Source organism: Myxine glutinosa, chromosome 10 (assembly GCF_964187855.1).
Source record: "Myxine glutinosa chromosome 10, kmMyxGlut1.1, whole genome shotgun sequence".
Classification (NCBI taxonomy): domain Eukaryota; kingdom Metazoa; phylum Chordata; class Myxini; order Myxiniformes; family Myxinidae; genus Myxine; species Myxine glutinosa.
The window spans coordinates 73112426-73129202 of NC_136270.1; the positions used below are offsets into that span (position 1 = coordinate 73112426).

At 50.9% G+C, this 16777-nt stretch overlaps 1 protein-coding gene across 4 annotated transcripts in view; it reads left to right on the plus strand.

Annotated features, from left to right (window-relative positions):
* The first annotated feature begins 516 nt into the window (after window positions 1-516).
* The window catches only part of LOC137434099 (supervillin), a 203458-nt gene continuing 187197 nt past the window's right edge, over window positions 517-16777 (plus strand). Inside the window, exons 1-2 of one of the 4 annotated variants that reach the window (XM_078785767.1) lie at window positions 517-585; window positions 864-975. The gene's annotated coding sequence lies outside the window, so the exon portion shown is untranslated. Of the gene's footprint in view, window positions 688-863; window positions 976-16777 lie in introns of those variants that run through there. The other 3 variants (XM_078785769.1, XM_078785768.1, XM_068126771.2) reach the window with 3 other exon arrangements.

A 16777-nucleotide genomic window follows, 5' to 3' on the forward strand; every position in this document is an offset into this window, starting at 1 on the left:
CTTCCTCCCTCCTCTTCTTCCTCCTCCCTCCCTCCTCTTCTTCCTCCTCCCTCCTCTTCTTCCCCCTCCCTCCTCTTCTTCCCCCTCCCTCCTCTTCTTCCCCCTCCCTCCTCTTCTTCCCCCTCCCTCCTCTTCTTCCCCCTCCCTCCTCTTCTTCCCCCTCCCTCCTCTTCTTCCCCCTCCCTCCTCTTCTTCCCCCTCCCTCCTCTTCTTCCCCCTCCCTCCTCTTCTACCCCCTCCCTCCTCTTCTTCCCCAAACTTCCTCTTCTTCCCCAAACCTCCTCTTCTGCCCCCACCCACCCCTTTTCCTCTTCCTCTTCTTCCCCTCCATCCACCTCTTCCCCTCCATCCACCTCTTCCTCCTCCTCCTTCTTCCCTCACTCATCTTCCCTCGCCTCCTTCCTCGAGCATCCTCCCCGGACCCATCCACGTGTGTTTCTGTGCAGCCTGACTCCCTCTGAGTACACATATTATAAGTTTTAGCGCTCAGGTTACGGCTGATAGGCGTGGCGCCCGAAACCCGGTGAGGGTGTCTGGTGGTGGTGGCGGCTGTGCGGAGAAGGGCAGGAAGGATCGATCCATTTGGTAGGTCGTGTCGACCTGTGCAGGTGTTCATTGATTGGATTAGACGGTCGTGTTATTTGGGGTTTGCTTGGGTGAGGGAACTTGGACTTTGAACATCTCAAGGTGATTCAAGTTTGCTTTCTCAGCTCGAATTACATTAAATATTTAAACTCGGGACAGAATGATCAACACAACGTATCAAATGAGATCTATGTACACATTACGTGGAACAGCTGTTGTTCACGTGTTTGGTTTCCTTTTGAAAAGTTTGTTCGTTTTACTACATTTCTGTTTTACAGACGAGAAGCGCTTTGGACGGCATTGTGAATGTGAGGGTGCGAAGGAGAGGTCAATGTAAACGAGGAACCTGCTTATAAACTGGTTTGGCTTCTTGTGAAATATATACATACGGTACACTTACACTTACAGTACCATTCGCTGTGCTTGTGTCGGTTGGGTTTATGGTTTGTGCTCGTTGGGTCCGGAGGTGGTGGTCGTCCTCGTTGGGTGGGAGGTGGTGGTCGTGCTCGTTGGGTCAGGAGGTGGTGGTCGTGCTCGTTGGGTGGGAGGTGGTGGTCGTGCTCGTTGGGTGGGAGGTGGTGGTCGTCCTCGTTGGGTCAGGAGGTGGTGGTCGTGCTCGTTGGGTCCGGAGGTGGTGGTCGTGCTCGTTGGGTGGGAGGTGGTGGTCGTGCTCGTTGGGTCCGGAGGTGGTGGTCGTGCTCGTTGGGTCCGGAGGTGGTGGTCGTGCTCGTTGGGTGGGAGGTGGTGGTCGTGCTCGTTGGGTGGGAGGTGGTGGTCGTGCTCGTTGGGTCCGGTGGTGGTGGTCGTGCTCGTTGGGTGGGAGGTGTTGGTCGTGCTCGTTGGGTCCGGAGGTGGTGGTCGTCCTCGTTGGGTCGGAGGTGGTGGTCGTCCTCGTTGGGTCGGAGGTGGTGGTCGTCCTCGTTGGGTCGGAGGTGGTGGTCGTCCTCGTTGGGTCGGAGGTGGTGGTCGTCCTCGTTGGGTCGGAGGTGGTTGTCGTCCTCGTTGAGTTGTTCGGTGGTGGTTGTGCTCGATGGATCGGAGGTAGTTCACACGTTGGGTTAGTGGTTAGTAGTGGTGCTCGTTGGGTCGTTTGGTGGTGGTCGTCCTCGTTGGGTCGTTTGGTGGTGGTCGTGCTCGTTGGGAATTAGTGGTCATGCTCATTTTGTTGGTGGTCGTTCTCGTTGGATTTTTGGTAGCGCTCGTTGGGAACTTGTCGTGCTCATTGGGAATTTGTGGTCGTGCTCGTTGGGAATTAGTGGTCGTGCTCGTTGGGAATTGGTGGTCGTGCTCATTGGGTCGGTGGTCGTTCTCGTTGGATTGGTGGTCGCGCTCGTTGGGAATTAGTGGTTGTGCTCATTGGGTCGGTGGTCGTTCTCGTTGGATTGGTGTTCGCGCTCGTTGGGAATTAGTGGTTGTGCTCATTGGGTCGGTGGTCCTTCTCGTTGGATTCGTGGTCGTGCTCATTGGGAATTTGTGGTCGTTCTCATTGGGAATTAGTGGTCGTGCTCATTGGGTCGGTGGTCGTTCTCGTTGGATTGGTGGTCGTTCTCGTTTGATTGGTGGTCGTTCTCGTTGGATTGGTGGTCGTGCTCGTTGGGAATTGGTGGTCGTGCTCGTTGGGAATTGGTGGTCGTGCTCGTTGGGAATTGGTGGTCGAGCTCGTTGGGAATTGGTGGTCGGATTGTTGGGAATTAGTGGTCGGATTGTTGGGAATTAGTGGTCGGATTGTTGGGTCGGTGGTCGTTCGCTCATTTGGTCGGTGGTCGTTCGCTCATTTGTTCGGTTGTCGTTCGCTCATTTGGTCGGTTGTCGTTCGCTCATTTGGTCCGTGGTAGTTTGCTCATTTGGTCGGTTGTCGTTCGCTCATTTGGTCCGTGGTAGTTTGCTCATTTGGTCGGTGGTTGTTCGCTCATTTGGTCAGTGGTCGTTTGCTCATTTGGTCGGTGGTAGTTTGCTCATTTGGTCGGTTGTCGTTCGCTCATTTGGTCCGTGGTAGTTTGCTCATTTGGTCGGTGGTTGTTCGCTCATTTGGTCAGTGGTCGTTTGCTCATTTGGTCAGTGGTAGTTTGCTCATTTGGTCGGTTGTCGTTTGCTCATTTGGTCCGTGGTAGTTTGCTCATTTGGTCGGTGGTTGTTCGCTCATTTGGTCGGTGGTTGTTCGCTCATTTGGTCAGTGGTCGTTTGCTCATTTGGTCGGTGGTCGTTCGCTCATTTGGTCGGTGGTCGTTAGCTCATTTGTTCGGTGGTCGTTTGCTCATTTGGTCGGTGGTCGTTTGCTCATTTGGTCGGTGGTCGTTTGCTCATTTGGTCGGTGGTCGTTTGCTCATTTGTTCGGTGGTCGTTTGCTCATTTGGTCTGTGGTCGTTTGCTCATTTGGTCGGTGGTCGTTTGCTCATTTGGTCGGTGGTCGTTCGCTCATTTGGTCGGTGGTCGTTCGCTCATTTGGTCGGTGGTCGTTCGCTCATTTGGTCGGTGATCGTTTGCTCATTTGGTCGGTGGTCGTTTGCTCATTTGGTCGATGGTCGTTTGCTCATTTGGTCTGTGGTCGTTTGCTCATTTGGTCTGTGGTTGTTTGCTCATTTGGTCGGTGGTCGTTTGCTCATTTGGTCGATGGTCGTTTGCTCATTTGGTCAGTGGTCGTTTGCTCATTTGGTCTGTGGTCGTTTGCTCATTTGGTCTGTGGTCTTTCACTCATTTGGTCGGTGGTCGTTTGCTCATTTGGTCTGTGGTCTTTCGCTCATTTGGTCGGTGGTCGTTTGCTCATTTGGTCGGTGGTCGTTCGCTCATTTGGTCGGTGATCGTTTGCTCATTTGGTCTGTGGTCATTTGCTCATTTGGTCGGTGGTCATTTGCTCATTTGGTCGGTGGTCGTTTGCTCATTTGGTCTGTGGTCTTTCGCTCATTTGGTCGGTGGTCGTTTGCTCATTTGGTCGGTGGTCGTTCGCTCATTTGGTCGGTGATCGTTTGCTCATTTGGTCTGTGGTCGTTCGCTCATTTGGTCGGTGGTCGTTTGCTCATTTGGTCTGTGGTCGTTTGTTCATTTGGTCGGTGGTCGTTCGCTCATTTGGTCGGTGGTCATTTGCTCATTTGGTCGGAGGTCGTTTGCTCATTTGGTCGGTGGTCGTTCGCTCTTTGGGTTAGTGAGTGGTCGGTGGTTGATGCTCGTTACTTGATTGGCGGTCATTCATTGTGGTTGTGTGGGGTGAAGCTGCATCTGTTCAAATTGTATTTACTCACACCAGAGTCGGTGCCGGTGGTGTAATGGTTCGAGGGTTCGCTCTGAGTCAGAGGTCTGAGAGGTCGGTGGTTCGACCCCTGGCCGAATCTTACCAAAGACTTTTAAAATGGTCCGTGCTGCTTCCTTGCTTGACACTCAGCATTTCAAAGGACAGAGTAATAATAGCGCAGGCTTTGATGGTCCTAATGACCTCCACGGCTCTACCTGCGTTGAAATTCCTTGTGAGGGAACAGCTGTTAATCTATTATAAAGGATGATAAGATTAGGAATACTTTCAGATGGAAAAATATGAAAAGCTTTTTTCCTTTATTTACCTGCTGTGTCGACTTGTTTGTGCTGACCATTGTTATTATTACCTCCACCGCCGAAGGTGCACAGATGGTTTTATGTTTTAATCCCTGTTTGTTTGTCTGTGTGTCTCTGTTTGTCTGTTTGTGAGCAGGATATCTCAAAAAGTTACAGATGGATTTGGGCGAAACTTGGTGAACAATTCCAGTGTGTTGCAATGACGAATTGATTCGATTTTGGGGAAGATCTCGATCCGAGCATTTAGTGATTCTTCACCAATGGCCAAATGAGATGTGGCCAATAACTATATATATATACACACACTACTGGTCAAAAGTTTTAGAACACCTCAATTTTTCCAGTTTTTATTGAAATTTACGCTGTTTAATGTCTCAATGTGCTCTGAAATTAAGCATAGAACAAATAAACAATTGGAGATAAAAAGAAATCATAGAATCATTTTGTTTAACAAAATTTAACTTAAATTTTTGACTCTGCAAAGTAGCCACCTTTTGCAGATATAACCGCCGAACACACCCGTGGCATTCTTTCTACAATGGAAATCAAATATTGTTCGGGAAGTTCTTCCCAACACTGTTGCAGAAGTTCCCACAAATGTGTTGCACTTGTAGGTTGCTTTGCTTTCACCCTTCTGTCCAGTTCATCCCAAACCAGCTCGATGGGGTTTAAGGCGGGAGACTGTGCTGGCCATTCCATGATTTGAAGCCTACCGTCTTGTTCTTTTCCTCGAAGGTAGTTTTGACATAGCCTGGAGGTGTGTTTAGGGTCATTATCTTGCTGTAGGATGAACCCCCTGACCAACTAGGCGTATACCAGAGGGTATTGCATGGTGCTGCAAAATGCTGTGGTAGCCCTTTTGGTTCAGGGTGCCAGTCACTCTGCAAGTCGCCGACTCTGGATCCAGCAAAAGAGCCCCAGACCATCAGGCTTCCTCCTCCATGTTTGACAGTTTGTGTCGCACACTGAGGAACCATCCTTTCGCCGACTTGACGGCGTACAAAAACCTTGCATGATGAACCAAAGATTTCAAATTTTGATTCATTGGTCCATAAGACCTTCTTCCAGTCTTCAGTAGTCCACTGGCGGTGGTGCTTCATGGCCGAGGCAAGCCTTTTTCTTATCTTGCCATCTTAGCAATGGCTTTCTTACTGCTACTCGACCTGTCAAACCTGCAGCTCGAAGTCTTCTCTTCACAGTTGAAACTGAGACTTGCTTACTTCGACCAGTGTTAAGCTGTGCTTGAAGCTGTTACCCTGTGAGCCGCCTATCATGCAACCTGTTGACTCTCAGAAACTTGTCTTCTGATTCTGTTGTGGCTTTGGGTCTGCCAGACCTCTTCCTGTCAGAGTTTCCTCCGGTTTCCAATATACTACTTCCTGCAGTGCAATAGTGTCCAAATAATGCTTCAGAGGGTGTAATAACAGTCTGTTCCAATACTGCTTTTATACAGACAGGGGGTTTTTAATGAAGTAATCAGCAGAGGTTGGGACACCTGTAGGAATTGTTTGCATCAACTTTCAAGGCTTCATTTACTTACATTGCTGCAGAACAGCTTTAAGTTGTTAACCCATTACTTGTTCCCTGCAGAAGGCCTTTTTTTTTTTTTTTGCAATATAACTGTGCAATTTACATTATTTTCCCGTTTTTGCTAACCTAAACTTGTTTTTTAACCTCGAGCAGTTTACTACTTACCTTTGTACCATTTAAGGTTATTCACTGGACATTAAACTGCGTAAATTTCAATAAAAACTGGAAAAATTGAGGTGTTCAAAAACATTTGACCGGTAGTGTGTATATATATATATACATATATATATATATATATATATATATATATTGTTACTGACGTGGCTTGGATGTTATTTACCGAGCGGTTTTATGGTATGACCACGTCTGCACAAGTTACCCGATTGTGCCCGAACGTTGACTAGTCGCGCGATGCTGGCTCAATAAGAAAAAGAAGACACCCGGCTGGATTACAATAACACAATACGACACCAGGGGTTCAGTTCTCAAGACCTCCGGAGGAGGTTATATTAAGGCGGAAGGTTAGATTACAACTACAAGAGGGACAGCATAGAAAGACAAGCACTTAGACACAATCTTATATTATTCCCAACAGACGACAGATAAACGGGACAAAGCTGACTCACACGGGGATTGATGGAAAGGACAGGCGGGTAGCGATGGCTCCAGGTGCACCTGTGCTCAAAGGTTAGAATCGACCCGGTCCGGTCCAGAGATGCGGGAGGTTTCACAGCGCTCGGAGGGGACGTTCTTTCACAGGCGGGCCTTTCTCTCTCAGCGCTCGCAGGTCCTTCTTTCTCCAGCTCGGGGCGCATCTCTCTCGCATCCGGCGCGGGGCCGCGTATATCCGGCGGGGAGTGACACGCCCTCGGCTCGTTAGCTCCGCCTCGTGGAATCGGCACGTTGCTTCTCATTGGGTGCGTGCGGGGGGGGTTACTGGCTCCGCCCCTGACGAGGAGCTGACAGCCAGCCCCTTCGGGGTAACGCCGTGGAGCGTATGGTCATGGCGGGTAACCGAGCCGGTGTGAGGACGCACACTCCCCGCCCCTCTGTTGTTGTAGTGGTTGTTATTGTTGTTGTTTGGGGAAGAAGATGGGAGGAGGTATGGGAAAGGTCCTAAACTCACTACTGATGCCATATAATCACATTCTGGTGCAACGAAGAGTCATAATTAATGGAAACGAGGCCTTAACTGACATAGAATAAGAATAACTAGGAAGATGTCCGAAAGTTGTCTACGTGTGGTGCGGTGGACCTGGGCACGACATTTAATGGGGGAATAAGGGGAAGGTCGGCTCTACTGATTGTTATTTACATGCAATGGGACTAGGGAATGGGGGATCGGGGAAAGTTGGGGAGTATTGGAGAAAATAGGGGAATATTTACAAGCGGATATGGAGGCCAAATTCCATATTCGCAACATTGCACCCTTCTCTACCCTCGGGGCGTCCCGACCCGATAAATTTTTACCTACTTTAGTGTGGCACGCAATGTAGTTCCCTCTACTATTAACTCTACCCTGAGTGCGACAGTTTTACAGATATTCACAAATGAGTAAATATGTCCCCCTGCGACGTTGCACCCTTCTCCTCACAGAAACACACCCACAGGATAACCGAATCCGGAAAGAATTCGCAAACTAAACATACAGCCGGTAGGGAGCATTATTTACACGACTACGCTGCTATTTACACTACGATCCAGGACCTGTTTTTGGAGGAACACATGCAGATGTTATGCATAGAGAGAGAGCGCGCTTGCCAACATCGATACACCAACCCACGAGTGCTCTGTGGCCGACGGCCTTTAATAACGTGCAGAGCACCCTTTCCCAGCATCAAAAGCACCACCCCACCACCAATCGGTGCAGTCACCATTGTTCAATGATTAAAAATAAATGCGACAACCCCTAACCCTGCAGGTGTCTCTTGCTCTTCGTGTGGCCTTCAGTGGTGTTAATTAACAGTGGTTCACCTTTATGGCATAGGTGCCACGTTGACCCATAGGTCCATCCCCGGGTGGTGCTTGGCCGCAAACGAACTGCGGTCCATTGTGGGTGGCCACAAACATTGCGGTCCATATGGTGTATCGATCCCGGCAGCAAACAGCGAAAGTGCAGGCCCACAACTGCGCAGCCAGCACCTCTCTCTCCTCTCTCTCTACCCCAAAGCCAGATCCTCGGAGGTGGGAGACAAAAGAAGAAACAAGTGAGTAAGGTGGTAAGGGCGCAAAAGTGCACGCAATGTAAGGTGATGCACACTGGGGGCACATGGGAACCAGGTGAGACAGGTACGTTCCTATCGTACGCCCCCCCCACCAGGTAACCTACATGGCCCCTCCCTTACCCCTTACTGCATCCACAAAACACAACACTACCCATAAACATCTACTTTACAAATCGACAAACATCCCTACGGTCTTCCCCGTTCCTCCCATAAACCAAATTCGTCTTCTCTCCCTCCTAACCAATCAAATTTGCCATTTTCAACTCTCATCAAAATTTGCCATTTTCAACTCAACATCAAAATTTGCCATTACCAATTCATCATCAGTCCCTCCTAGGGAGGGAGAGATGGAATCACCCCAATGTCTCATCCACGTCGTGATGCGTCTCACAAATCCAACAGCAATTCTCATTTCTGCAACACAAAACAAAGAAAACACAGGTGTGGAGTCATCATCATCACCACAGGTAAGTGGCTGCGTATGGTGCGACAGGTTCATCAATCCTAACTATTTCCTAAATGACTTTAACAACTTTACACTACCCGGGGTCTCTCTCCGGCCAAACCATTGGCCCTCTTACACTATGGGTTCTAAAAACCAATTCCCATTGGCCAAACTGTGGTGCTCTTCAATTTGGGGTCTCACTCCCCCGATTCATCTCCCGGTGCCCTCGTACAATTTCTGGGCTGCGACGTGTACCTCCCCCAGTGGGTCTACCCACCTGCACACCTCCACCACTGCAGTTGCCTCCGAGCTTACCTGCTCCTTACCCTAACCTAACTACCAGGGGAAGGCCCTCTGGCTCTCTCCCCACTCCGTGCCCTCTCTGGCACTGGGCTGCCCGATCCACACCCGGGATCCTCAGGCACCCACTCACAACTACCGGCTCCCAGAGCCCACCTGCGGCCTCACCTGGCCGACATCCTCACAGTGGTGGAGTGCCCAACCAACTACACACACTAACAGGCTACACGCCCAGCCATTTCCACAACACTAATGCACCCATTCACAACACCATTCTGCAACCGCACCACAAATGCCAATATTCAACCACAATTTACCTGCACCCTCTACCTAACACTTACACTACCCGCCCCGGGTGCTCGTGAAAGGGGTCCACTCTTCCCCCATCCACACCTTCGCACCATGCACACCACTCCGTACCACTCACTCCAACTCTCTCCACACACCTGTACCTGCACACCTGTGTTCTCACACCTGGTGCCACCTGCACCCTTCTCTCCCCAAGCGCATTCGCGCTGATCCACACACTCACTACTCATACACTGCTCCACACACCTGTCCAGTTGCACACCTGTGCAATCACACCTGTTCAATTCTCACAAACACGGCATCATCTCAGCTAACTACTCCCTTCTGAAACTTGCGCTTCCCAGTCGTCCCTTTAAACTATTGCGCTCCCACGTCATTATCATCCACACTAATCTACCTGCGTCCCCACTACAGGTATCAGTCACTAACTAACCTTAACGTTACCTAAGGTCATCTTCTCTAGATCCCTACACACAATATCCTAACCCACCCGGGCTAGTTTTCACTGCCATACACCCCATAAGCTATTGCTCCTTTGCCCCACCATGGGAAGGATGGTGGATTTGCCATCCCACCACATCGGGGGTCTCTCACTACCAATTTTGCACATCAAATTTCAACAAATCAAAAATTTGCCAATCACTACTCATCTGCCAATCACTACTGCCAATCCCTTGCCAATCATCAAATGTTGTTTTTCTCTAATTTTGGGTCCAAAACACTAACCTCATCACCCAGTCTACTCACTACTGCCTCTCGGTGCGCCAATTCCTGTCCCAAAGCCCGGCTTCGTAAAGCCAAGCAATGGATGCTGGTTGTTTTGTGCCTGCGGCTGGATGCGTCCGGCATTCGGGGCAGGGACGGGGGCTTACCCGGGCCGAGATCCCACGCACCCCCTCGGCGTGGAGCCATCCAATTGCCCGATCTCGACCTGCCGGCACGTCTCACCAAGAAGTGGTCGCCATGACGACCCTTTCTATCGGCCTGCCCGCTCCGCCTAGTGGAGCCCGGACGCGGCCGCTCCACGCGAGGCCCAGCGTGGATCGCGCACGGCGGTCCTTTCGAACCCGCCGTGGCTCGGATCTCCGCTGGTTCTCGCGGCACGCGAAGCCCGGCACGCACCGAGGGCCCGATTCGGCTAAAAGTCGACCTAACCTTTGACCCGGTTATCGTCGACGCCTCGCCTGCAGGCTTACATGCATACGCTACCCCTTTCGTGCTCATACATGCAGCCGTTCCCATTCTCCTCGTACCTTTCCTTACACACCCAGGTACACCCATTCCACTCACAGCCTTGGTCACACACCTGACCACCGAACATTTTGGCACACATTCGTTCGTAGCACACCTCACCAAAACACCTCTTCGCGCCCCCTCCTTGGTCACCTCCTCTGTGACAATCACAGGTGTGCTCTCATTCGCACACCCAACCACGTGCCTCACCACCAACTCCAGCGTGCATTCCCACTCACGCTCTACCATTCCAGGTGTGCATCCTTCCATCCCAGGTGTACATCCTCGCTCACCTGTCACAACTAACTCACGCTCCATGTCACTCTCACTACTTTCACCTCCATTCCTGACAGCGCACTCACCCTTACTCTTGACAGCGCACTCTTTCCTCATGCACTTGTCCGTCACACACCTTTCTCGCGCACACTCTCCCGTTACACCCTCTGTAACACTCACCACAGGTGGACACTCTTCCTTACTTCTGACAGCGCACTCTTTCCTCATGCACCTGTCCGTCACACACCTTTCTCGCGCACACTCTCCCGTTACACCCTCTGTAACACTCACCACAGGTGGACACTCATCCCACTCCTGACACCAATTGTTACTGACGTGGCTTGGATGTTATTTACCGAGCGGTTTTATGGTATAACCACGTCTGCACAAGTTACCCGATTGTGCCCGAACGTTGACTAGTCGCGCGATGCTGGCTCAATAAGAAAAAGAAGACACCCGGCTGGATTACAATAACACAATACGACACCAGGGGTTCAGTTCTCAAGACCTCCGGAGGAGGTTATATTAAGGCGGAAGGTTAGATTACAACTACAAGAGGGACAGCATAGAAAGACAAGCACTTAGACACAATCTTATATTATTCCCAACAGACGACAGATAAACGGGACAAAGCTGACTCACACGGGGATTGATGGAAAGGACAGGCGGGTAGCGATGGCTCCAGGTGCACCTGTGCTCAAAGGTTAGAATCGACCCGGTCCGGTCCAGAGATGCGGGAGGTTTCACAGCGCTCGGAGGGGACGTTCTTTCACAGGCGGGCCTTTCTCTCTCAGCGCTCGCAGGTCCTTCTTTCTCCAGCTCGGGGCGCATCTCTCTCACATCCGGCGCGGGGCCGCGTATATCCGGCGGGGAGTGACACGCCCTCGGCTCGTTAGCTCCGCCTCGTGGAATCGGCACGTTGCTTCTCATTGGGTGCGTGCGGGGGGGGTTACTGGCTCCGCCCCTGACGAGGAGCTGACAGCCAGCCCCTTCGGGGTAACGCCGTGGAGCGTATGGTCATGGCGGGTAACCGAGCCGGTGTGAGGACGCACACTCCCCGCCCCTCTGTTGTTGTAGTGGTTGTTATTGTTGTTGTTTGGGGAAGAAGATGGGAGGAGGTATGGGAAAGGTCCTAAACTCACTACTGATGCCATATAATCACATTCTGGTGCAACGAAGAGTCATAATTAATGGAAACGAGGCCTTAACTGACATAGAATAAGAATAACTAGGAAGATGTCCGAAAGTTGTCTACGTGTGGTGCGGTGGACCTGGGCACGACATTTAATGGGGGAATAAGGGGAAGGTCGGCTCTACTGATTGTTATTTACATGCAATGGGACTAGGGAATGGGGGATCGGGGAAAGTTGGGGAGTATTGGAGAAAATAGGGGAATATTTACAAGCGGATATGGAGGCCAAATTCCATATTCGCAACAATATATATATATTGTTACGGACGCGGTTAAAGATGTTATTTACCGAGCGGTTGGTATTACCGCGACCGAACAGTTATTCCCCAACTAATACCCGATTTGCCCCAAACTTTGGCCGGATCGCGCCACCGCTATTCAATCGGGAAAACTCTAAAGCGACCGAATACAAAGAGGAAAAGGAATAAGACGAGGAGACGTACAGAAGAGTAATTGGATTTATTATTTACACATATGATCAAGAAGAAAGTAGTCACGTTTATTTACAGACGAGATTAGATACACAGTGCAACGCTAGCTTACCTACAGTCTTAGTTAACCCAGGGACAGAACAAACACGGACAGACTTACGCGGGGAATGATGATAGGGATGGCAGGTGATGGATGGCTTGCGGGATAGGGAGGTCCAACTGGTCCTGCAGCTGATCGACTCGTGGGCAGCCGCCGCTCCTTCGCAGCCCTGCTCCAAACTGCCGTCCAGGCCTCACGCTGCTGTGGCTGCAGTTTCGGTGGCTCCAGCTGCAGCAAATGCAGTTTCAGTGGCTCGAGCTGCAGCAAATGCAGTTTCAGTGGCTCGAGCTGCAGCAAGTGCAGTTTCGGTGGCTCGAGCTGCAGTGAGTGCAGTTTCGGTGGCTCGAGCTGCAGTTCAACCCTGGACTTCTTTCGCAGTTTCTCTGTCGTCAAAGCTCATCTCTCCTCTGTCTACGGACCTCCTCTCGCCTCTCTGTAATGGTTCATCTCTCGTCTCCTTTGGGAACGCCCTGCCTGCGGGTTATATAGGCCCCGCCCCTCGACCTTCGCGAACCTCCTCGATGTTTCTTTCCACACCCTCTCCAAGTCCAACCCCTTGTTCGTGGTTGGTTGAGTGGGGCTGACTCACTCCTCCTCTCTATGACGAGGTGGGGACCCGCCTTTCTTCCCCAACCCTGCCTCGTGGTCAATGGCGGCAATTGGAGCGGAGGTAGTTTCCAATCGACGAAAAGGGGGAATGGAGGTTTTGGGAATGGGAATGAAGGGAATCTATCTCTTTCACTTGGTGCAATGGAGTACTTCTATTAAAGGGAGACACAGCCTTACCCTAAAACACAGAATAAGATATAACTATCGAACAGGGGTATTCTATGATTGGCTGACGTGTATGCTCGTGGACTAATTATGGGACGCCCTTTTGACCTTTACACAGCTCCGGAGGCAGGAGCCGCAGACTCGAGCAATATTCATCACCAATTTACCACAATACAACACAATCAAAAAAATACAGTCCTCATATCCGCAACTATATATATATATATATATATATATATATATATATATATATATATATATATATATATATATATTGTTACGGACACGGCTTAGATGTGATGATGGGCCGAGCGGAATGGCCGCCGTGTTCGCACAGTTTACCCGATTCCACCCGACGTTGACCAAATCGCGCTATGCTAAATCAATGAAGGAAAGGACACAACGGCTGGGATAAATGAAACGACACAAGGGGTACAGTTCTCAAGACCTCCGGAGGAGGATATAATTGGTGGTGGAGAAAAGGGGTAGATTACAAGGTAAGAGGTAAAGCACAGAAGAGATAGGCACTTAGACACAATCTTATCTCTCCCAGACAGACCACAGACAAACGGAACAAGACTGACTTACACAGGGATTGATGGCAGGGAAGGACAGGCAGTCGATAGCACAAGGTGCACCTTGGCTCAGGGGCAGAATCAAGCACGGTCCAGTCCAGAGATGCGGGGAGGTATTGCAGCGCTCGGAGGTGGCGTCTCTCTTGCTTCAAGTCCAGCGCGCATCTGACGTCACCTCCCTCTTCCTGCGCATGCTCAACGGGGAGTGACACGCCCTCGGCTGCTTGGCTCCGCCCCAGATGGGATCGGTCCGCCGCTTCTATTGGGTGCGGGGGGTTACCGGGCTCCGCCCTTGACGAGGAGCTGACAGCGAGCCCCTACGTGGTAACCCCGTCGAGCACATGTTCGATGGCGGCTAACCAAGCCGGAGTGAGGACGCGCACTCCCCGCGCCGCCGCCGTTGTTGTTGCTGTTGTTGTTGTTGCTGAACCGTGAGGAAGAGCTGCGGGGAGGTATTGGGAGGTCCTAAACTTCCTAACGGTGCCATACAATCACATTCTGGTGCAACGAAGAGTCAGAATTAATGGAAACGAGTCCTTAACTGACATAGACTAAGAATAACTAGCAAGATGTCCTATAGTTGTCTACGTGAGATGTGGTGGACCTGGATGCGACATTTAATGGGGGAAATAGGGGAAGGTCGGGTCTACAGAGTGTTGTTTACAGAAAATGGGACTAGGGAATGGGGGATTGGGGATAGTTGGGAAGTATTGGGGAAATAGGGGAATATTTACAAGCGGATATGGATGGAGGCCAATCTCATATCCGCAACATTGCACCCTTCTCTACCTCGGGGCGTCCCGACCCGATAAATTTTTACCTACGTTAGTGTGGCACTCGGATGTAGTTCCCTCTACTATTAACTCAACCCTGAGTGCGACAGTTTTACAGATGTTCACAAATGAGTAAATATGTCCCCCTGCGACGTTGCACCCTTCTCCTCACAGAAACACACCCACAGGATAACCGAATCGCGGAAAGAATCCTCAAACTAAACATACAGCCGGTAGGGAGCATCATTTATACAACACTACACTGATATTTACACTACGATCCAGGACCTGTTCTTTGAGGAACACATGCAGATGTTATGCATAGAGAGAGAGCACGCATGCCAGCATCGATACACCAACCCACGAGTGCCCTGTGGCCCTACGGCCTTTAATAATGTGCAGAGCACCCCATCCAAGCACCAAAAGCACCACCCCATACACACAGTCAGCACCATCCGGTGCACCAATAAAGTGTTCATAGTCACCGGTGGTGTCGCAGCCGGCCGATGTTCTGCCGCTGGTCTTGCCTTCATGGAGTGCACTTGGCCTTCTGGCTTCTTTAAAAATAAAGAAAGGCGCCAACCGCGTCCATTTCTTAATTGTGGCCGTCAGGGGGCCAACTATAAGTGGTTCAGCTGTATGGCATAGGTGCCACGTTGACCCAGAGGTCCATCAACGGGTGGTGCTTGCCCGCAAAAGAGCTGCGGTCCATTGTGGGCGGCCACAAAAATTGCGGTCCATATGGTGTATCGATCCAGGCAGCAAGCAGCGAAAGTACAGGCCCACAACTGCGGAGCCAGCACCTCTCTCTCCTCTCTCTCTGCCCCAAAGCCAGATCCTCGGAGGTGGGAGACAAAAGAAAACAAGTGAGTAAGGTGGTAAGGGCGCAAAAGTGCACGCAATGTAAGGTAATGCACACTGGGGGCACATGGGAACCAGGTGAGACAGGTACGTTTCTACCGTACGCCCCCCCCCCCCCCCACCAGGTAACCTACATTGCCCCTCCCTTACCCCTTACTGTATCCACAAAACACAACACTACCCATAAACATCTACTTTACACATCAACAAACGTCCCTACTGTCTTCCCCGTTCCTCCCATAAACCAAATTCGTCTTCTCTCCCTTCTAACCAATCAAATTTGCCATTTCCAACTCTCATCAAAATTTGCCATCTCCAACTCAACATCAAAATTTGCCATCACCAATTCATCATCAGTCCCTCCTAAGGAGGGAGAGATGGAATCACCCCAATGTCTCATCCACGTCGTGATGCGTCTCACAAATCCACACAGCAATTCTCCTTTCCTGCACACAGAACAAAGAAAACACAGGTGTGGAGTCATCATCATCACCTCAGGTAAGTGGCTGCGTATGGTGCGACAGGTTCATCAATCCTAACTATTTCCTAAATGACTTTAACAACTTTACATTACCCGGGGTCTTCCCCTGCCAATCCATTGGCCAACTTACACTATGGGTTCTAAAAACCAATTCCCATTGACCAAACTGTGGTGCTTCTTCAATTTGGGGTCTCACTCCCCCGATTCATCTCCCGGTGCCCTTGCACAATTTCTGGGCTGTGACGTGTAGCTCTCCCAGCAGGTCTACCCACCTGCACACCTCCACCACTGTAGTTGCCACCCGAGCTTACCTGCTCCTCACCCTAACCTAACTAACTGGGGAAGGCCCTCTCGCACTCTCACCCCCTCAGTGCCCTCTCTGGCACGGGCTGCCCGATCCACACCCGGGATCCTCAGGCACCCACTGACACTAACGGCTCCCAGAGCCCACCTGCGGCCTCACCTGGCCGACATCCTCACAGTGGTGGAGTGCCCAAACCAACTACACACACTAACAGGCTACACGCCCAGCCATTTCCACAACACTAATGCACCCATCCACAATACCATTCTGCAACCGCACCACAAATGCCAATATCCAACCACAATTTACCTATACCCTCTACCTAACACATACACTACCCGCCCCGGGTACTCGTGAAAGGGGTCCACTCTTCCCCCATCCACACCTTCGCACCATGCACACCACTCCGTACCACTTACTCCATGTATTCCACACACCTGTACTTGCACACCTGTGCTCTCACACCTGGTGCCACCTGCACCCTTCTCTCCCCAAAGCGCATTCGCGCTGATCCACAACACTCACTACTCCCTCACTGCTCCACACACCTGTCCAGTTCTCACACAGCATCATCTCATCTAACTACTCCCCTCTGAAACTTGCGCTTCCCAGTCGTCCCTTTAAACTATTGCGCTCCCTCGTCATTATCATCCACTCTAATCTACCTGCGTCCCCTCTACAGGTATCCTTGTCACTAACTAACCTTAATGTTACCTAATGTCATCTTCGCTAGATCCCTACACACAATATCCTAACCCGCCCGGGCTAGTTTTCACTGCCATACACCCCATAAGCTATAGCGCATTTGCCCCACCATGGGAAGGGTGGCAGGGATGCCAC